The sequence below is a fragment of the Schistocerca gregaria genome, chromosome 1, assembly GCF_023897955.1.
Source record: "Schistocerca gregaria isolate iqSchGreg1 chromosome 1, iqSchGreg1.2, whole genome shotgun sequence".
In the NCBI taxonomy this organism is placed as follows: Eukaryota; Metazoa; Arthropoda; class Insecta; order Orthoptera; family Acrididae; genus Schistocerca; species Schistocerca gregaria.
Genome location: NC_064920.1, coordinates 757,106,262 through 757,128,832, shown reverse-complemented (window position 1 = coordinate 757,128,832; position 22,571 = coordinate 757,106,262). Strand labels below are relative to the sequence as shown.

Here is a 22,571-nt window from a genome sequence, read left to right as displayed (position 1 = left end):
TGGAGCTACACGCATGGGACATCCTAATTCGGAAACTGTCCAGTATCCTGCGATCCACAGTGTTAAGACGGAGCCGAGAATACCAAATTTCAAGCATCACCTCTCACCACGGACAACACAGTGGTCGACGGGCTTCACTTAACGACCGAGAGCAGCGGCGTTTGTGTAGACTTATCAGTGCTAACAGACGAGCAACACTGCGTGAAATAAGCGCAGAAATCAAAGTGGGAATTACGACGTACGTACACTTTAGGACAGTGCGGCGAAATCTGGCGTTAATAGGCCGTGTCAGCAGATGACCGACGCGAGTGCCTTTGCTAACAGCACGACACGCTTTGGAGCACCTCGCCTGGGCTCGTGACCATATCGTTTGGATCCTAGAGACTCGGAAACTGTGGCCTGGTCAGATGAGTTCCGATTTCAGTTGGTAGGGTTGGTAGGGTCGATAGGGCTCGAATGTGGCGCACACCCCACGAAGTCATGTATCCAAGTTGTCAACAAGGCATTGTGCAAGTTGGAGGTGGCCCCGTAATGATCATAATGGTGAGGTTTTTACAAGCAATGGACTGAATCTTCTGGTCAAATTGAAACGATCATTGACTAGAAATGGATGTATTTGACCACTTGGACACCATTTGCAACCACATGGACTTCATGTTCCCAAACAAAGATGGAATTTTCACGGATCACATTGCGCAATATCACGTGGCCCCAATTGTTCGCGAATGGTTTGAAGAACGTTCTGGAAAATTCGAGCGAATAATTTGCCCACCCACATCGCCCGACACGAATCCCATCAAATAGTTATGGGACACAATCGAGAGGACATTTCGTGCACAAAATGGACAGCTGTAGAGGTAGCATGGCTCAGTATTTCCGGAGGGGACGTCCAACGACTTGTTGTGTAGATGCCACGACGAGCTCCTGCACTAACCCAGGCAAAAGGAGATCCGACACGGTGTTGGGCGGCAGCCCATGACTTTTGTCACCTCAGCGTAATGTAGAAGCACTACTGGTTTAAGGGGTTATTGTTAGGGAAGCAATCTGTCCCGCCATCAGGCCGTAATCTTACTCGTACTCGTTTATCAGACGAGCCAATAGCCAAATCAGGATCTCACCGAGGATCTGAACTAAGGAGGCTTCAGACGATATATTCCTTACTAGAGAGTCTCTGAAAAACCCCTCTCTCTCTTATAATTATCGTGTTCGTTTAGGTTCTAGTAGATTCTGGTTGTTTTATCAGTTTTTTTACTTTGCATCACTTTGTAGTATGTTCTTTATACAAATATTTTCACGTTTTATACTTCGCCATTTCGTTGTAAACCTATCTGGTGATGGGTTGTTCAAGGTATCTATCCTAACAGTCGTCGGCGCATTTTCTATAATTTTTCGGTAGATATTTTAAATCTCGTATTTGCATTTTGTAGCTGAAGTCAGTCCAATCAAATAGTGCTCGTCAAGTCTTTCATGCGACGGCCATAGTCGACGGAAAGCGTTGGCTTGTTTCCCTTTACAAACAAAATGATTTTTAAAGAGAATTTTTACGAGCCCATTCGATAGAGTGGTTCCCGATTAGTGTAGTGCGATGTGCGTTTTATCGATATGCATTAACAACGGCAGTAAAATACAAACCATAAATAGCAATCCAGTAGCGACTCAGTAGCGCTATATGCTTGGCGGTACTAGTCAGCATGGAGCAGGGTTGTGCTGTCGCTGCTGCGGTACTGAGTTTTGCAGTCCCTATTAATACATACCGATAAACCAAATACCTTTCTAGATTAATCTGGGGGCGCTCTATCGAATGGGCACGTAAAATTCCACTTCAAAAAACATTTTGTTTGTAACGAGAAACAAACGAACGCTTTCCGTCGACACTGGACGTTGCATGAAAGACGTTACGAACACTGTTTGATTGGACTGACTTCAGCTACAAATTGCACAAACGAGATTGGAAATATCTGCTGGAACACCATGGAAAATGCGCCTGACGACTATTGGGAGAGACACTCTCTATAACAGTGTTTTTACCATTTCAGTTACTTTTATCATCTACTTGCTGTTTGGTACACACTCGTTTATGATTCTTTCCTTGGTTTGTTCATAGGTATTCATGACATTGTGCAGTCAGATGAAACGAATTAAATGTAGCCTAAACAAAAATATCTTCTTTGGGCTTGTGCAGCGCCACTGCTCAGCGTGACATCTGGTGTGTACAGTTGTTAATCTTAAATTTTGGAGGCAGGATTTCTTTCAAGTGTGTATTGACGTTGTTCTTGTTCACTTCGCACTAGTAGCTTACAACCACGAATTTGTACGTGTCACTTTGACTGTATTTAAAATTATTTAATCAATTTTGTCCTATCTACAGTGTACTGTGTCACATATATTTCTATATCACGTCTTCATCTGGCTGTGTTTATGACTGTTTTGTAAAATATGAACTTGTTGAATCTGCTGAAACAAATGTTTACCGACGTTCCTGTAAGAACGAGCTATGAGTTCTTTCTAATAGAGTAGAAGTGCTTCACAGTACCGAAGATTAACAAATGCTCATAGCTTCTCAGGTACGCATTTTAGAGCCCATGTTTACTGGACTTTTTCCTTGTTTTGGTCCATACTACCGTCTCTGAAAATTCTGTGCTCTACAGTTTTAGTAACGAAGTACCAGGATATCTATTTCGCTGTCAGAGGTATCAGAACGGTTTACGCTTGTAACTTTCGGCTTTTATTCTTTACCGCCGGCCGATGTGACCGAGCGGTTCTAGGCGCTACAGTCTGGAACCGCATGACCGATACGGTCGCAGGTTCGAATCCTGCCTCGGGCATGGATATGTGTGATGTCCTTAGGTTAGTTAGGTTTAAGTAGTTCTAAGTTCTAGGGGACTGATGACCTCAGCAGTTAAGTCCCATAGTGCTAAGAGCCATTTGAACCATTTTTTTCTTTACTAGTACAGGGATCCGTACCTGAAATTGATATATTATCCTTCTCCATCATTCTAGAAAATTTATCATATCATGACTAAATAACTCTTTATATACATACGTGTACAGGCGCCTATAATTTTGACGCTCTTAAGCGTCGTCAGATCTCTTCCCCGGACATGGGTTCCTACGTAAAACCTCTCTACATCCTCTAGCAGTGTTTAACATGAGTTGTGTAACATAGCTATGAAAAGGGACTATACGAGGTTTATTGAAGACTTATTGGCGCTTCACTGAGTGAAAACGAAATTACCATGGTTTCGCAAATATTTGAGCTTAACAGCTGAATCTCCACGCACATATCACTGTTTTCGTTAGTGAACTTCTTGCCATCTGTGGTGATGAGGGCAAATTTACTTGGAAGCGTTCAGACAGCAACAATCTCCCCTCCCTTCCTCCTCCCGCCACTAAAACCGAACTCTTGACCCCACACAAACATTAGAAGGCCTGCAACCCCGCTGGGTTGTCGAATGTCGAGTGCATGTATCGGCGTAATAGTTCGCCACACGGCCGCTGTCGCCGGGGGCGCGGCGAGCACGCGCTCATTGATTGTTTCCCGTTCGTGTGGCTGCGCGCTGTGTCGGCTGCAGCGGCGGCTGCCGGTTTGGGGCGGTGGGTCGCGGCCACAGCTGTTGGCGACGTTGGTTCGTTATCCGCGCCGCGAGTCCTGCGTCTGGCCAGCTGACGAAGCAGCCGTCACCCGCCGCTCGGCACGCCACACAGTCACCCCTACGGACGCACGGTTGTCACAGAGTACCAGGTAAGCGCTAGCGTTGTCTCTCCGTCTGCCCTGATCAGCTGACTGCGTCGACGGCAGTAGGTCACCTGTATAAGCTATTTCTCTCTTTCCTCTTTGTATTGTTCGTGTCTGCATTCAACCGATTTTCGTTTTACATATTTTCACGTCTATCATCACATTAGCTCAGCGATTAAATAGTTGTGAGTTACTTGTTTCCTTGTTATGTAAATCATAAATGCGACCTCTGTCTATGATATGGAACGACTCAGTTTTGAATTTTCATCACATTCAGGAATTCTTGTATGGAGTAGTAAGAGTTATCAAACAGATATGATATCAATCTGTGTTTCAAGTTGATTTTATTAACCATCAAACTGTTTACATCACTAGGTAGGTGATCAAATATTTTTATGGCTTAATGCGTAACTCTCTTCTGTTCCATACTAAGGCTGAGTGACAGAATAAATCTTTTCTCCCCCTCCAGTTGTATACATGGAAGTTACTGTTGTTTTCAACCTGCGACTGAATTCGACGAAAAAAATCCATAATGGAGAAAATGTGCTATGAAGCTGATGTTAGTATGCCCAGCTGTTTAAAGAGATGTCTGCAAGCTGTCGTATAGTGTACACTTAGCCGAGTGACGCAATAATATGATGCCATCAGACTTTGTGATTAAAAACAGGAAAAGTACGTGAACTTTTTGACATTTTCGTCTCCAGTATCTGATATTATCTGTAACTCAAAATTTGCAGAGGTTAAATGTCTGAGAAGATCTACAACATATGACTGCTCGTCTGGTTCGTATCAAAATAAAGACTTAACAATTTAATTTAAAATATTGCTTTTTTACTTTGGTTTAGCCTCGTGCATTGTTTCTAATGGTGTGGTCAGATCTTGCACAGTCCTGAATTTCATGTACTGTATTTTCTCTTCCATCAGCGACAGTCCATTTTCTGAGGATATCTTATTAATTTTCAGGAAAATATTATCTCCATTTTCGAGTGCGCAAATACTCCATTAGGATTGACTAAAGCACTTGCAGCGCCTGCTTCTCGGCCATATGATGGAATATCACTTGTATACAACAAGAACAAGATCGGACCTAGTTTTGACCCCTGTGGTACACCTTTAGTGATTGTACTCCGTTCTGAAGGTTCTGTTGCATTGTGTGCACACGGTAAGTTTCTTAACGCAACATTCTGCAACTTTTTAGTTCGACAGGAGGAAAACCATTTACTAGCAAGTTCTCTGAAACCGTATTTGTGCTTGTGCAGGACAGTCCTACGAAATCTCTCTCTCGTCTCTCTCTCGTCTCTCTCTCTATCTGTCTATCTATCTATCTATCTATCTATCTATCTATCTATCTATCCATCCATCCATCCATCCATATACCTATACACAACAGTTCGTCTGTATAATCGAAGCACAGACAGCTACCAAACATCATTCCGGTATCTTCGACACGCATGCGAAACTGCACAACGAGATGCTTTTGAAAAGTCGCAGAAAATAATCGTTCGCAACATTTTGTTATTTAAAATGTGTATAAGCTGATTCATGAATTTAAAACTAACAAGTTTTGTGGAGGGACCCTTTTGAAATACAGATGTGTTAATGTACTTTGTCACGATCGAAGGCAGCGCATCTGCTCCAAAACTCAGTTTTAATGCATAATCGCGTGTATTTTCAGAATTGTGGCTAGAGTATCTGTTCTTACGCCCCCAGAAAGATTTTTTGCAGATAAAGTGGTTTTTGCTTCCCTTGAACAAACTCCAGTGTGATACAGACGCACTCACGACCGTCCATGGTATTTGACACATGAATAGGATACTAACAGCTACGCTTTCCGCTTACGTGTTATGTTGGACACGTTCGACTATATAGTACACGTGTCTTTCTTACTTCAGATTATCTACAAGACGTATACCATACATTGCTTTTTTAATACACAATACATACATGAACAGCATGAAAAAAATTTGCTCTTAAATGCGGAATGTCAGCAGATTTTTATCAAGAGAAATAATCATTTTACGCTAGAGAGCAAACAAGAATCTGCGAAGCACCACCTATATTACTAAAGCATTCGCCTTCTCTCAATCTAATCAGCGTGATTCTACGTCTTTATTGAGATCGGCAAAATATTACTTGACTATCAATTTAAAACGTTAAAACTAATTTTTCGATAATTACATTCAAATTAAATGGATATTTTGCAAAAAAAAAAAAAAATTGAATGGGTTACAGTATAGCAGAAATACCAGCCCTACGTCGAGAGATACGGAGCCGCAGTTCGGTCTTGTAAAGCGAACATCATGCGCCTGCCTACAATAAACTCTGCACCTTAAAATCTAATGGGTCCTATTTTTGTGGCAACGTGGTCGCGACCGTTATAGCCGGAATGTCGCTGAATCTGCGCCAAGATGAGTGCGCAGCACTCTGACATCGAAAGCGGCCTTCAGCGGAAACTGCGCGAGTCACAGGGCCGTAACTTCTCCCCGTACTGTGTGTGTTCCACTGTACGTCGCCTGGCACTGCAAGTAACGAGACTCAGTAGGGTCCGAGAGGCACACCTGCTGCTGAAGCCGAAGGAACACAAAGCGGCTTCGTCGCGAATGCTGGCAAACAGGGACAGCTCTGCAATCCTTACTATTACCGTTTTGGCTAACAAATTATCATATCCACATCGCAGTCGCAATACGAGCGCCATCAGTTAAAATTCACTTTTCTGTTATTAATTTTCTAGCTGTCAATGTGTATGCGAGCAAGACGTTAGTACTAGCCGCTTGCAATCATCATCACTTTAAGTGTTTGGCGGTACCTGTCATCAAAGATCCATCCGTAAATTAAATTAATAACATTGTGATTATTGATTTGTATAATGGAGTTTTTACTTTTAAACAGATCATAATTCCGCTAAATTACTCATTAGTTTTGATTCTTTTTGACGTGGCTGTATTTCAAACGTTACCTATACGAAGATACAATCTGCAGGTTTCATTATGCCTTTCCCTTATATATAAAGTACAAAAGGATGCCTCTACTTCGAAAGACAATGAAGGTAAGTATTTATTAAACTAGTGTATTCTGAAGATAAACCCATTCATGGCGGTTCATTTTAAAATTTAGACATTTTATATCTTAATGGTTGCAATGTAATCTGTATGTGTTTGTTTGCAATTTCCTTCATGACGTATGAGGCCAAAGGCTGACATCATCCGATCCCTTTGGATTCATTATTACGTGTTGCGTGTGTAAAAGTCACATGCAGACATTTTTGTTTTGTTTTTTGCACTTTCGTGAATTGGTGGCCGGTTGCCGTTTTGGTTTCTATACTGTCTAAATGTTTCAAGAGTCTTATAATTTGACTGCGATAATGTTGTATCTGTGAGTACGACACTATACGTCATTTTTTGTTTGATTTTCGATGTGCATTATATGGCTTATGTAAGTATTTCGCACGACGGATTTCAAGATAATGAATCCAATATGCGTCACGAATAAGGGATAGAAACGATATCATATCAATGCATTCTTATATATCATTGAGTGCTAATGATAGTTAACATGAACAGCAAATTATCGGATTTACTGCAACAATGCATGTATAAATACATCCACGTATCTGCAGGTGCTACATAATACAATGAAGAGCCAAATAAATTGGTACAGTTGCCCTGTCAGCACGTAGAAATGCCGCATCACGACGTGGCATGGACTCGACAAATGTCTGAAGTAGTGTTGTAGGGACTTGACACCATGAATCCTACAGGGCTCTCCATAAATCCGTAGGAGTACGAGGGGGTGGAGATCTCTTCTGAACAGCACGCCGCAAGGCATCCCAGATATCCTCAATAATGTTCAAGTCTGGGGAGTTTTGTGGCCAGCGAAAGTGTTTAAACTCAAGAGTTCCTGGAGCCACTCTGTAGCAATTCCTGATGTATGGGTTGTCGCATTGTTCTGCTGGAATTGCCCATCAGATGATCAGACAGGATCCTTACGTAAGAGTCACCCGTCAGAGTCGTACCTAGACGTATCTGGCATCCCATATCACTCCAACCGCACTCACGCCACACAATTACAGAGCCTCCACCAGCTTCAACAGTTGTCTGCTGACATGCAGGATCCATGGATTCATGAGGTTGTCTCCATACCCGCAAATGTCCAACCGCTCGATACAATTTGAAACAAGACTCTTCCGACCAGGCATTATGTTTCTAGTCATCAACAGCCCAATGTCGGTGTTGACAGGTCCAGGCAATGCGTAAAGCTTTGTGTCGTGCAGCCATCAAGGGCACACAAGTTGTCTTTAGGTTCCGAAAGTCCATAGTCATGATGTTTCGTTGAATTGTTCGCACACTAACACTTGTTGATGGCCCAGCATTGAAATCTGCAGCAATTTGCAGAAGGATTGCACTTCTGTCACGTAGAACGATTCTCTTCAGTCGTCGTTAGTCCCGTTCTTGCATGATCTTTTCCTGGCCGCATCGATGTCGGAGATTTGATGCTTTACAGGACTTCTGATGTTCACGGTACACTCGTGAAATGGTCATATGGAAAATGCGCACTTCATCGCTACTTCGGAGAAATTGTGTCCTATCGCTTGTGCACCGACTATAACACCACGTTCAAACTCACTAAAATCTTGATAACCTGCCAGTGTAGTAGCAGTAACCGATCTAACAACTAGACCAGACACTTGTCTTATATAGGCGTTGCTGACCGCACCGGCGTATTCTGTCTGTTTACAAATCTCTGTATTTCAGTGCGCATGCCTATACCTTTTTCTTTGGCACTTCAGTGTATTACTACTTCCACACTTCCTGAACATGACTCTAGTACTGGATCTTAATGCGAACCATTAATGGATGAAACGCAATGTTTTTTAATAGCACACGGGGACACTGTACGCCCCGTTAGTTCCTTAGCTTTGGGCAATGTTACGATAATACTTAAAACTTGTTTGGCAATTACTAGAGATACAGAAGTTTTTACAGAACGCCTGACAACAAGGAGAATCACCGGGAAGACATGGTCGGTGTCAATGTAGTTTCGTACACATAAACATCATCAGCGGGAGTGTAAATTATTAGTTGCAGTTCTCTGTGACAAGCAGAATGGCCACCAGAGTGTACTAGCATTGTTTGTGCTTAAAGTTGTTACCAGGCCTGATAGGGTAGCCTATTTAAGTGGCATGAACAGCGTCAGATTTTGAGTGAGCACTGTAAAGGAAGCGGAGATGGTGCAAACTTGTATAAGACAGCGCTATTGGCACAGAGTTTGAAAGGCACCCAGTGTGGGTCTCCATTTGACTGGCTGGACGAATCGTGTGGAGCATCCGCATGTTATGGTGGTTCGATGGTGGACTGCATGGGAACGTGAGGGCAGATACACTCATCGTAAGGCATCGCGTTATTGAGCATCAAGCAAATGGCAATCCTTTCACCTGCACATGCTATCCGAGATCAAGTAATGGACTCCCGGCAACAGTCCGTGTCATCCCGAAACGAGCGATGGATCCCATGTAACATTCACTCTCGCCCTGGGAGGAGGCTAGCAGCAGCCGGACTAGGGTATTATCATCCATGCCGTTAACACCACAACGCAAACTGCAGCATTTGGAGTGGTGCAGTGACTGGGAAGCGTGAACTTCTGATGGATTGTGTTCAGCGGAATCGCAGTTCTGCACTACCGGGGATGACTATTGCCGGCGAGTATGGCGGTGACCTTGGAAGAAGACCCATTCTGCCAACGTCTGGGAGAAGCACGGTGATGCTACCACTGGCGTTACGGTGGCGGGACACACCGGGCATGAGCTTCAGGTCACGGCTGGTAGTGATTGAGGGAACTCTTACGGCACAATGAGACTTCACGGATATCCTGCGTCCTCGTGTCTCGCCTCTCATGCCATTTTTCAGCTGGACACTTCTCGTCATGACACATGTCTCTATGAACAGTCAGCGTGATTTTCACAATCTCCAGTGGCCAGCAATATCCCCAGATCTCTCCGTGACATACACTGAAGGACCAAAGAAACAAGTATAGGCATGCGTATTCAAATACAGAGATACGCAAACAGGCAGAATACGATGCTGAGTTCGTCAACGCCTATACAAGACAACAAGTGTCTGGCGCAGTTGTTAGATCGGTTTCTGCTGCTATAATGGCAGGTTGTGAAGATTTAAGTAACTTTGTACGTGGTATTACAGTCAGCGCACGAGCGATGAGACACACCATCTCCGTGATAGCGATGAAGCGGGGATTTTCCCTTACGATCATTTCAGGAGTGTACCGTGAATATCAAGAATCATGTAAAACATCATATTTCCGACATCGCTGTAGCCGGAAAAAGATCTTGCTAGAACTGGACCAACGACGACTGAAGAGCACCGTTCAACGTGACAGAAGTGCAACCTTTCCGCAAATTGCTACAGATTTCAATGCTGGGCCGTCAGCAAATGTCAGCATGTGAACCATTCAACGAAACATCATCGATATGGGCTTTCGGAACCGGAGGCCCACTCATGTATCCTTTACAAATGCATGACACAGAGCTTTACGTCTGGCCTGGGTCCGTCAACACCGACATTGGACAATTGATAACTAGAAAAATGATGCCTGGTCGGACGAGTCTCGTTTCAAATTGTATCGAGCGGATGGACGCGTAGAGGCGTAGAGACAACCTCATGAATCCATGGACGCTGCTTATCAGCAGGGGAGTGTACAAGCTGGTGGAGGCTCTGAAATGCCGGGGGCATGTGCAGTTTGAGTGATATGGGACACCTGATACGTCCAAATATGGCTGTGACAGGTGACACGTGCATAAGCATCCTGTCTGGTCACGTGTATTCATTCAATTCCATTGTGCATTCCCTAGTCCGGAACTGCTACAGAGTGGCTGCAGAAACACTCTTCTGAGTTTAAGCACCTCCACTGTCGCCAGACTCCCCAGACAAGAGATCTCTTACAGATGTATGGACAGCCCTGCAAGATTCATGGCGTCAGTTCCCTTCAGCAGAACTTCAGACATTAGTCGAGTCCATACCACGTGGTGTTGCGGCACTTCTGCATGCTCGCGGAGGGCCTACACGATGTTAGGCAGATGTACCAATTTCTTTGGCTCTTCAGTGTAGCATGTGCGGCACCAACTCAGATGTCCGTCCCAGCGTCAGTATCCAAGATATCAAGGATCAGTTACAACAGCTGTGAGCCAGCTTGTCTCAGGAGAGGGCGCAACGGCTTCATGTCACATTACCCAATCGAATCAGTGCATGCATCCACGCCAGAGAAATAAGTAGGCTCATAGTGTCAGGTTCTGTGTAAATTTGACTCTGTTTTGTAATTACTGCATTAACATCACATACTCTCTCAAACTGTGAATTTTATTTCGTTTCTGCCTTTATTTTCGGCTGCTTCATTTTTGTTGTCAGACATTGGATTCTTTTAGGGAAGATCAGTTTGGATTCCGTAGGAATGGGTTGGGTTGATATGGGGGGAAGAGAGCAAACAGCGAGGTCATCGGTCTCATCGGATTAGGGAAGGATGGGAAAGGAAGTCGGCCGTGCCATTTAAAAGGAGCCATCCCGTCATTTGCCTGGAGCGATTTAGGGAAATCACGGAAAACCTAAATCAGGATGGCCGGGCGCGGGATTGAACCGTCGTCGTCCCGAATGCTACATTCTTTTGCCGCAGAAGGTGCAGTGAAGTGGAATACATTATTCTGCGAATGTTACTTGAACATACAGTTTCCAAGCATGTATTCCTATGCAAAATTATACTTACTCGTTCGCTAGTAAAATCATTTAAACTAATCAAATAAAAATTTAGAAACGACATGTACAGCAATATTTGAAAAATTCTCATGTTGTAGGAGCTGTCGTCACTTCCTCAGTTATCCAGATCAGCAAAAAAACTGGCGTGAGACGCACATTTATGGACTTCAACTTAGCTGTACTCAACACAAAATGAAAATTGTACTTCCATATGCCTTCATTACCTATTCCGCAGAGGAAAGTCAACGTTACTCGTTAATTTTTTTGTGCTGTTTCAACTCAGTGAAACTTCAAGTTAATTTTCAGACAGTTCCATTGTCATGTTATTCACCTGAAATTCTATCGCGTCACATTATTATACGTACAGCAGGGGCTCATGACTAATGAAACCGAGGTTTACATGTGAATTCAAAATCGTTTATCCACCTTGCTCAGTTACTCCTCTGCACACAGATGCTTCAGTATACAAGATACATTTAGTTTATGGATATCTTCGTAAGAATGATCAATCGCAGAATGAGGCAGTGAACAGTATCTCAATATACGTTATTGCAGTGCCGGTGTTATTCTGATTACGATGCAAAGTTCCATTCGACATCCATACATGTCCAAAGGAACAGGCACTTTGGCGATTACAGCCGCTATGAAATACCTTAGATGTATTCGCAATTGATAATAATGACAACCGTGAGCTGTAGAATGGAATGACGACAGTGAAAATTTGTGCCGGTCAGGGGCTCGAACCCGGATTTCCCGCTTATCGCGAGCAGTCGCCTTGCCATTTCACCAATCAGTGCGCGATTCACAGCCAGACCCAAACTTCCCTATGTCGTCAACCGTGCCTCTACGACCTGCCTGCATCGTAATCAGAATAACACAGGCACTACAATATCGTATTTCTCTGCCGATACCGGGCGAGCAAGTACAACGTCTGACATGTGAAGGAATGTACATAATGGATGTAAGAGTCCAGGTCGTAGACGCATGGTAGTTTGGGTCTGGCCGTGAGTCCTGCACGGATAGCATTATTAGCGAGAAATCCCGGTTCGAGCCCCGGCCCGGCACAAATTTTCATTGTCGTCATTCCGTTCTGCAGCTGATAATTGTCATTATCTGCAATTGCGAATACATTTAATGTACTATCTAAATATGGCTGGTGGAAAGTGAAATGCGGCCACTCCTTCTCCTCGATAAAGGATGTTGAGAGGTTAGACAAGAGCTGCGATTAAAAATGTTTTAATGCTTTGATACACGTACAGTTCCAGCTGGTGGAAACAATACGTGGCAGAAACAAATCAGTAAAATATTTGACGAACAACCGGAGCCATCTGATCTTCAACACTAAAAACCTAAAAGACCTTCCTAAATGTATCCGAGAGTAATTACAGATGTATTTACAGTAGTCTCTTTTTATTAGTACTTGCTAAACTAAGTACTGTTCAACGACAAATGATTAATTGAAAACAATAGATCTTGTATGCTTAAGGCCATTTCGTTCAAGGACATGAAACTATGCAATAAGTAGATATAGGTAAAAAGTTAACCAATTAAATACATAATTGTCAATGTCAATGAATTTCACCAACGGCCGTGTAATTTAAGATATTATTTTATTTTGAAGGCTACCAGTTTCAACATTTGACTATGCCAGCTTCGGGCCCTATATGCACCTCTAAAAATAAACGAAAATGCCATATAAAGCCATTAATCTCTGGATGTAGTGAATTCAGTTATGACACTAGTGCTTCATTGGAAGACGTGATAGCAACTGTGGCCGAAATAAATCAGTAGAATATTTGACGAACAGCCAGAGCCATCTGATCTGCAACAATAAATAAGTTTAAAAGACCTTCCTAAGTCTCGTCTTCAAATGAAGCACTAGTGTAACGATTGAATTCACAGCATAAAGGAATTTACTGCTCTGTACAATATTTTCGTTTCTTTGGAGAGATGCATGTGGGGCCTGACTATGGCATATTATAATGCTGAAACTAGTAGCCTTCAAAATAAAATAAAGTAATATCTGAAGTTATACGGCTGTTGGTGAAGCTCATTGACATTGACTATTACTTAACCAGCTGATGTCCCGAGACCACAGTAAACAAACAGAGAAATTAAATATGTAGTTGCCATATGTTACGCAGTGCAACGTGGGCGTTCTGAAATAGCTATGAAATATTTTCCGGGACACGTGGAAATTAGTAATAAAAAGCTACACTGCGAATGTATTAAAATGTTTACTGTTTGTGATAAGCTTCTGTCGTAATGTCACGCTGATCACTGAAAGTCTAGAATTCCTGTCCACAGTCGATGAAACTGCGAGTTTCTCTACGTTTCACTGAGTACGACTGGACTTAAAAACGTAAGTTACAGGTTATTACAGGAGGACAAGTAACTTTTCTTGAATGCTTCACTACACTTCTAAGTGACACAGATACATGGCAATGTTTTTCAACATACACTCATGCTCATAAATTAAGGATAATGCTGATACATGGTGAAACAACGCTCTGGTGGGCGGTTTGAGGGTTTAAATCACCTCGGGGTACGACCATACGGTACATTTGAGCTGCGGTCGTATCGCAGTAGCGCTGGCAGCTGTCCACATACATAGAGGTGTGTTGGTGCATGTCAGAGTACGGCGCAGCGAGTAAGTGTGCATACGTTTTCAGACGTGCTAATGGTGGCTGTGTGTTGAAAATGGCTCAAAGAACATATATTGATGACGTTATGAGGGGGAGAATACTAGGGCGACTGGAGGCCGGTCAAACACAGCAGGTCGTAGCACGGGCCCGCCTTGTGCCACAAAGTGTGATCTCAAGATCATGGCAACGATTCCAGCACACAGGAAACGTGTCCAGCCGCTACAGTACGGGACGTCCACAGTGTACAACACCACAAGAAGACCGACGTCTCACCATCAGTGCCCGCATACGGCCACGGAGACTGCAGGTAGCCTTGCTCCAGACCTTACCGCAGCCACTGGAACTGTTGTCTCCGGACACACAGTCTACAGACGACCGAACAGACATGGTTTATTCGCCCGGAGACCTGTAAGGTGCATTTCACTGACCCCTGGTCACAGGAGAGCCCGTAAAGCCCGGTGTCAAGAACACAGTACATGATCATTGGAACGGTGGTCCCAGGTTTTCACGGAAGAGTCCAGGTATAGTCTGTACAGTGATTCTCGCCGGGTTTTCATCTGGCGTGAACCAGGAACCAGATATCAACCCGTTAATGTTCTTGAAAGCGACCTGTATGGAGGTCATGGTTTGATGTTGTGGGCTTAGAGTATGATTGGTGCACGTCCTCCCCTGCAAGTCTTTGACAGATAAACTGTAACAGGTCAGGTGTATGGGGACGTCATTTTGCACCAGTATCTCCGCCTTTTCAGGGTTTGCAGTGGGCCCCACCTTCCTCCTGATGGATGATAACGCACGGCCCTACCGAGCTGCCATCGTGGAGGAGTACCTTAATACAGAAGGTAACAGGTGAATGGAGCAGTCTGCCTGTTCTCCAGACCTAAACCTCATCGATCACGTGTGGGATGCTCTCGGTCGACATATCGCTGCACGTCTTCAAACCCCTAGGACACTTCAAGGGCTCTGACAGGCACTGGTGCAACACCAGAAGCTGCTCGACCACCTAATCCAGAGTATGCCATCCCATTGTGCGGCCTGTGTACGTGTGCATGGTGATCATATCCCATATTGATGTCGGGGTACATGCGCAGGAAGCAGAGACGTATCGTAGCACATGTGTTTCAGGACGGTTTTCTCAACTTATCACCAATACCGTGGACTTACAGATCTGTGTCGTGTGTGTTCCTTATGTTCCTATGCTATTAGCGCCAAATTTGTGTAGTGCCACGTTGCGTGGCACCACATTCTCCAATTATCCTTAATTTATGAGCAGGAGTGTAATAATCAAGTATCTGTACACAACGGTCGGAAACTTTTACCGATATTCAGTTCATCGACGATAGAAATCCATTCCATGCTCACGGAACCATTCGAGAACGAGAACCGCTAATTGAACTTATCGTTCGAAAATCTGCGACTGTTGAGAACCAATTCCTCCAGTTGGACATTGTCGTCTGTGGTCGATGGCTTTCCTTCTCGATCATCATCGCACACTGTCTTTTGTCAAGTTGTTGGCACCATTCAACTACAGCCGAAAGCGACATTGCATTTGGTCCATATGTCGCCAGTATTGCACGATGAATCTGCATGCAATTTAGACGTTTTACCCACAAGAATTGTATTGCACCATGTAGTTCAACCTTTTCCTGTTGCCACGCCAACTCAGTCGCACCCTGTGACGCATCTGTTTTCCATACCACAGCACGACCCATAATATGTACTCTTCTTTGACAACGTACCACTGGTGCTGCGCAATTGCCTTAGCTTGGCAAGACATGCGTAAGTTACCTTCCAAAGTCCACTCGCAGCATGACTAAGAATGGTAATTTTTAATAACGTCGTATTTCTTGCTTAAAATCCTCTTACAGAACAAAATGACTCATTCGCCATTCGCTCATTGGCGGTGCAAGCGTCCGTCCGGCATCCGAATTTAGACTTTCCGCGGCTACTCGGAATCTCTTATCGCATATGTCGGGATGGTTTCTTTGAAAGGAAACTGTAGATTTCCTACGCTGCACTTCCCCAATCCGACCTTGCGTTCCGCCTCAAATGACATTGTCGACGACTGGACGCTGACTCTAATCTTAAATCTTTACATGAGCTGTGGTATTACTGTTAAAAAAGACAAAATGGCAGCTCATATGAAGAATTTTCATTTGTGTTGTGAGTTTAGAATTGATCTCTGTGATAAAGATAAAAATTGATCCCGTACGCTTAAAATTGTACAAGAAGTCGCTCCTTGTGAGACACTCCTCTATTTTCCCCGCGAAGTGGAGGAGTGAAAACGTGAATGTTAGTTACTGTGCTCCGATACGATAGTGTGAATAGCGCAGTTTATTATAAAATGAAGCTAAATGATAAGACAATGTCAAAAAATATACTGCAGTATACACAATGGAAGCAGAAGTAATTTTAATTCTGAAGCTGATTATTGGAGCAGCATAAGTCAGCCGTTTCGCTCATGTTGACTGGAATACTGACAATTGTGAAAAATAGCAACAGACACGGAAGAACGACATCGTGTATGTACTGCGGTTTAAAAAGTCCTCGGACTATTATTTGGTAACAGTGTAACACACAAAAGTAGTTTTTTGTGCTTGTTTAATTGCTTTGGCTTCTCTTCCTCGTGATGACTGGATGTTGTGAGATGTCCTTACGTTAGTTAGGTTTAAGTAGTTCTAAGTTCTAGGGGACTGATGACCATAGATGTTTAGTCCCATAGTGCTCAGAGCCATTTGAACCATTTTTGAATTGCTTTGGCGTAAATGTTGACTCACTCCTGTAGCTTGTATATTGTGATTGTGGTCTCTCTCTCTCTCTCTCTCTCTCTCTCTCTCTCTCTCACACACACACACACACACACACACACACACACACACACACACACTGTCTGCGCGTGCGACTGTGTCTGTGTGTCCTTTGTGTGAATGGAAGCAAGAGCCAAAAAATAGGATATGGTCAATCTGCACAGCACATAGTGCACAAAGTTGCATGACATCGTGTGATTGTACTCTTTAATTCTAATGTCATGCAGCTCTCCACGTTAGTCTACTGCAAAAGCCACTTCATTTCTGCATAACTGCTGCAACCTACATTGATTTGAACCTTCTTACTGAAGTGAAGCCTTTTTCAGCTGTCTCACTTTTTACCCTCCGCACCTCCCTCCAGTACCAAATTGACGATCCCATCATCCGATACCTGTGCCATATACTTATTTTCTACAAGACTCATTTCAGTACTACGGCACCAATTCCCTTTTTCCCGTTACTTATCCAGTACGTCTTCATTACTTATCCGATCCACCGATCAGATCTCCAGTATTGTTCTGTAGGACAACGTTTCCAAAGCTTGTATCATCTTGATGGATCGGCTCATTGTCCACGATTCATTTTCGTACAAGGATAAGCGTAAACAAGTACCTTCAAAAAATATTTCCCAATATTTAAATTTATTCTCAGTTCTATGTGGTGCTACAGAAGAATGCTGAAGATTAGCTGGGTAGATCACATAACTAATGAGGAGGTACTGAATAGGATTGGGGAGAAGTTTGTGGCACAGCTTGACTAAAAGAAGCGATCGGTTGGTAGGACATGTTCTGAAGCATCAAGGGATCACCAATTTAGTACTGGAGGGAAGCGTGGAGGGTAAAAATCGTAGAGGGAGACCAAGAGATGAATACACAAAGCAGATTCAGAAGGATGTAGGTTGCAGTAGGTACTAGGAGATGAAGAAGCTTGCACAGCATGGAGAGCTGCATCTCAGGACTGAAGTCCACAACAACAATTATCAGCGCTAACAAATTTCTCATTTTCAAAAAGACTTTTCTAACTATTACCAGTTGCATTACATATTTTATCTACTTTCGCCATTGTCGCTACACTGCCGGTAAAAAATTGTGCACCTGGAAATACGACGTCGATTTTGATCTAATGGCGGCATATGCCACCTGGGATATAGTAGATGTATTGATAATGGTTTCTACGTCATCCGCCAACAACATACAGCGTAGTGGCATAGCTAACACTGCGCCATCGGTGTCCACCTTGTAATAGTGAATTCTCACAGTGAGAAGGTTCGGCGTGGTGCAAACGTAAGGCGAGCAGGTAACCGTGTCACAAAGATGCACTCGTGCTTCCTACAGCCAACTCGGATGAGTTTGAACGGGGTCAAATTGTGCCCTTCCGAGTGACGGGATGGTCCTCACAGAGTACTGCCACACAGTTTGGACGTGCTGTGTCGGTTACGCAACGATACTGATACCAGTGAACACTCTCATACCCCCAGACGAGGTTCTGGACGTGCATGCAACACAGACGTCCGCCGGGACCGTCGCATTGTTAAGGGCAGTAGAGGCAGATCGTACAGCTGCCACAGCAAAGATAACACGGGCTTGTGATCACAGACGTCTCAACACGAACTGTTGCGGACCAGTTTTTAATAGCGGGACACCTCTAACCCGTCTTCCACTCACGTCACAACATCGACTTCCAGGCTCGATTGGTGCTGTAAGAAGATTACTTGGAAGATGGAATGGCATGCCATGGTCTTCAGTGACAAATTCTTCCTGTATACAAGTGATCGTCTTTCGTATGTACAATGCAGACATGGTGAGCGTTTGTCGTAGAGTGCATTCGTCCAAGGCGCACTGGCTCCACCTCAAGCCGTACGGTCTCTGAGCGATAAGCTACAAGTGTTTCTGGAGGGAACGCTAACCAGTGCTCGGTATGTGCAGAAAGTTGCCAGACCCGTTCTTTTCTCGTTCTAACCAAGATGAAGGTGATGTGTTGTTCCAACAGGATAATGCTCGCTCACACACTGCCTGTGAAACTCAACGCGCTCGGTACAACGTGCAGCTACTTACCTCCGCAGTGTGATCCCCGGACTTACCTCCAATCGAGCACTTGTGGGATATGATGGGACGAGAAGTGACTCTTGCGATTCGTCAACCAACAACTTTTACAGCATTACGTGACCAGGTCGAAGAGGCGTGGCTCAGTACATCCCAGGACAGTATTCGCCATCTGTACGATCGACTGGATGCCACAGTAACCGACTGCGGAGGCTATACTACGGCCTTTTCAGCATGGGACTATACGTGGTACCTCAGAACCGCTAGTGCTATTGATCTCTAGATGTAATCATTTCATGTACTCTGTATGCACTGTTGCAACAATAAATCTGGAGTGAATTGGTGAATTGGAAATCTCTAAAGGGATGAACTAATTTTTCCTGCGGTGTACTTTGCCGCCGAAATAGCAACACGGATGTACTACAGGGTGTTTCAAAAATGACCGGTATATTTTAAACGGCAATAAAAACTAAACGAGCAGCGATAGAAATACACCGTTTGTTGCAATATGCTTGGGACAACAGTACATTTTCAGGCGGACAAACTTTCGAAATTACAGTAGTTACAATTTTCAACAACAGATGGCGCTGCAAGTGATGTGAAAGATATAGAAGACAACGCAGTCTGTGGGTGCGCCATTCTGTAATTCGTTTTTCTGCTGTAAGCGTGTGCTGCTCACAACGTCCAAGGGTGCTGTGGACAACATGGTTTATTCCTTAGAACAGAGGATTTTTCTGGTGTTGGAATTCCATCGCCTAGAACACAGTGTTGTTGCAACAAGACGAAGTTTTCAACGGAGGTTTAATGTAACCAAAGGACCGAAAAGCGATACAATAAAGGATCTGTTTGAAAAATTTCAACGGACTGGGAACGTGACGGATGAACGTGCTGGAAAGGTAGGGCGACCGCGTATGGCAACCACAGAGGGCAACGCGCAGCTAGTGCAGCAGGTGATCCAACAGCGGCCTCGGGTTTCCATTCGCCGTGTTGCAGCTGCGGTCCAAATGACGCCAACGTCCACCTATCGTCTCATGCGCCAGAGTTTACACCTCTATCCATACAAAATTCAAATGCGGCAACCCCTCAGCGCCGCTACCATAGCTGCACAAGAGACATTCGCTGCAGGATTGATGACGGCGATATGCATGTGGGCAGCATTTGGTTTACTGACGAAGCTTATTTTTACCTGGACGGCTTCGTCAATAAACAGAACTGGCGCATATGGGGAACCGAAAAGCCCCATGTTGCAGTCCCATCGTCCCTGCATCCTCAAAAAGTACTGGTCTGGGCCGCCATTTCTTCCAAAGGAATCATTGGCCCATTTTTCAGATCCGAAACGATTACTGCATCACGCTATCTGGACATTCTTCGTGAATGTGTGGCGGTACAAACTGCCTTAGACGACACTGAGAACACCTCGTGGTTTATGCAAGATGGTGCCTGGCTACATCGCACGGCCGACGACTTTAATTTCCTGAATGAATATTTCGATGATCGTGTTTGATTTGGGCTATCCGAAACATACAGAAGGCGGCGTGGATTGCCCTCCCTATTCGCCAGACAAGAACCCCTGTGACTTCTTTCTGTGGGGACACTTGAAAGACCAGGTGTACCTCCAGAATCCAGAAACAATTGAACAGCTGAAGCAGTACATCTCATCTTCATGTGAAGCCATTCCGCCAGACACGTTGTCAAAGGTTTCGGGTAATTTCATTCAGAGACTACGCCATATTATTGCTACGCATGGTGGATATGTGGAAAATACCGCACTATAGAGTTTCCCAGACCGCAGCGCCATCTGTTGTTGACAATTGTAACTACTGTAATTTCGAAAGTTTGTCTGCCTGAAAATGTACTGTTGTCCCAAGCATATTGCAACAAACGGTGTATTTCTATCGCTCCTCGTTTAGTTTGTATTGCCGTTTCAAATATACCGGTCATTTTTGAAACACCCTGTACTTTCAGTGTCCTATTTCCTAATCTAATAGGTTCAAATGGCTCTGAGCACTATGCGACTTAACTTCTGAGGTCATCAGTCGCCTAGAACTTAGAACTAATTAAACCTAACTAATCTAAGGACATCACACACATACATACCCGAGGCAGTATTCGAACCTGCAACCGTAGCGGTCGTTCGGTTCCAGACTGTAGCGCCTAGAACCGCACGGCCACTCCGGCCGGCTCCTAATCTAATTCCCTCGACATCAAATCATTCAGTTACACTACATTTCATAACCTATGTTTTGTTCATTTCCATCGTACATCCTCTTTACAAGACACTATCCAGTGCGTTCAGCTGTTCTTCCAAGCCATTTGTAGTATCTGACAGAATTACAATGTCATCGTGAAACCTGAAAATTTTTGTATCTTCTCACTCAACAAATTTACCCTTTCTTTCGTTCACAGCTTGCTCAGCGTAAAGATTGAATAAAGTTGGTGATAGGCTAAAGTTCTGTCGCATTCTTTCTAAATTTGTGCTTTTCTTTCAGTTCTTTTGACTCTTGCTACTGGAGTCTGGATTCCGTACAAGTTGTAGATAATATTTCGCTCCTTGTATTTTATCTTTGCTACCATCATAATTTCTAATAGTGTAATCCGGATGAGATTGTCAAATGTTTCTCTGTTCTTAAAAACACCGTAAGCGTTGATTCGCCTTTCTTTTACCTATCTTCTAAGATTCATTTCACGGGTACCCATACTGAACTTCCCTGAAGTTAGGCTTCTACCAGTTTTCTAGTCTTTCGTGAATAAAGTCTGTCAGTGTTTTGCAACCAAGTCTTATTGAACTGATAGTTCGGTTGCATTTACATCTATCAGAACCTGGCTCTTTTGGAATTGTAATTATTACATTCTTCTTGTGATATCATGGTATTTGATCTTTCAAGACCACCTGTTTTTATTCTATTCTGGTCCTTTCCCATGTCTCAGCCAGTCGATGCCTAATGGTCCGTTTGAAACTCTGTACAACTTCTCGTTCTTTCAAATCATCCAAGACCAATCTCCTTAATTTCCTACCATGCTGCAATTTCGACAGTTTCATTCGGCAGTACATAATCAATAAGTTGTAGTCAGAGTCCACATCGACCACTGGAAATGTATTGCAGTTTAAAAACTTATTTCGAAATGTCTGTCTTACCATTGTGTAATATACCTGAAACCTCGACTGTCTCTTGATTTCTTCCACGTATACAAGCGGCGTTCACGATTCTCAAAACCAAGTTTTAGTAATGATTCGATTTTCTTCTTTGCAAACTTCTGCCCTGCAGTACCCTTTCATTTTTTTTCATCAGTCCTTGTTTTACTTGTATTTTTAAGGTTTTTTCCATTTTCGTACGGCGAATTTCAGTCCCCATCACAATTAAATTTTAGTTTCCTCCAACCTTTTGAGCAGCTTCATTTCTGTTATCATAAATTCCGTCTGTCGCTTCGCCATCTATGGAGCTATGTACTGTTTACACTGTATATTGCTATGTTATAATGAGTACCACGACTTTTTTAAATGAACTCTTTTTCATGTTAAGTTACTGACATGAATGTGCGCGTGAGTGAGATTTTGTTAATACTATGCAGTGTGTTGGATTCTTACT

The 22,571-nt window shown here is 43.7% G+C and overlaps 1 protein-coding gene across 1 annotated transcript in view; it reads left to right on the top strand.

Moving 5' to 3' along the window:
- The first annotated feature begins 3,522 nt into the window (after window positions 1-3,522).
- LOC126267874 (uncharacterized protein ZC84.1-like) overlaps window positions 3,523-22,571 on the top strand; it is a 214,398-nt gene continuing 195,349 nt past the window's right edge. The window contains exon 1 of the mRNA XM_049973187.1: window positions 3,523-3,742. The gene's annotated coding sequence lies outside the window, so the exon portion shown is untranslated. The remainder of the gene's footprint in view (window positions 3,743-22,571) is intronic.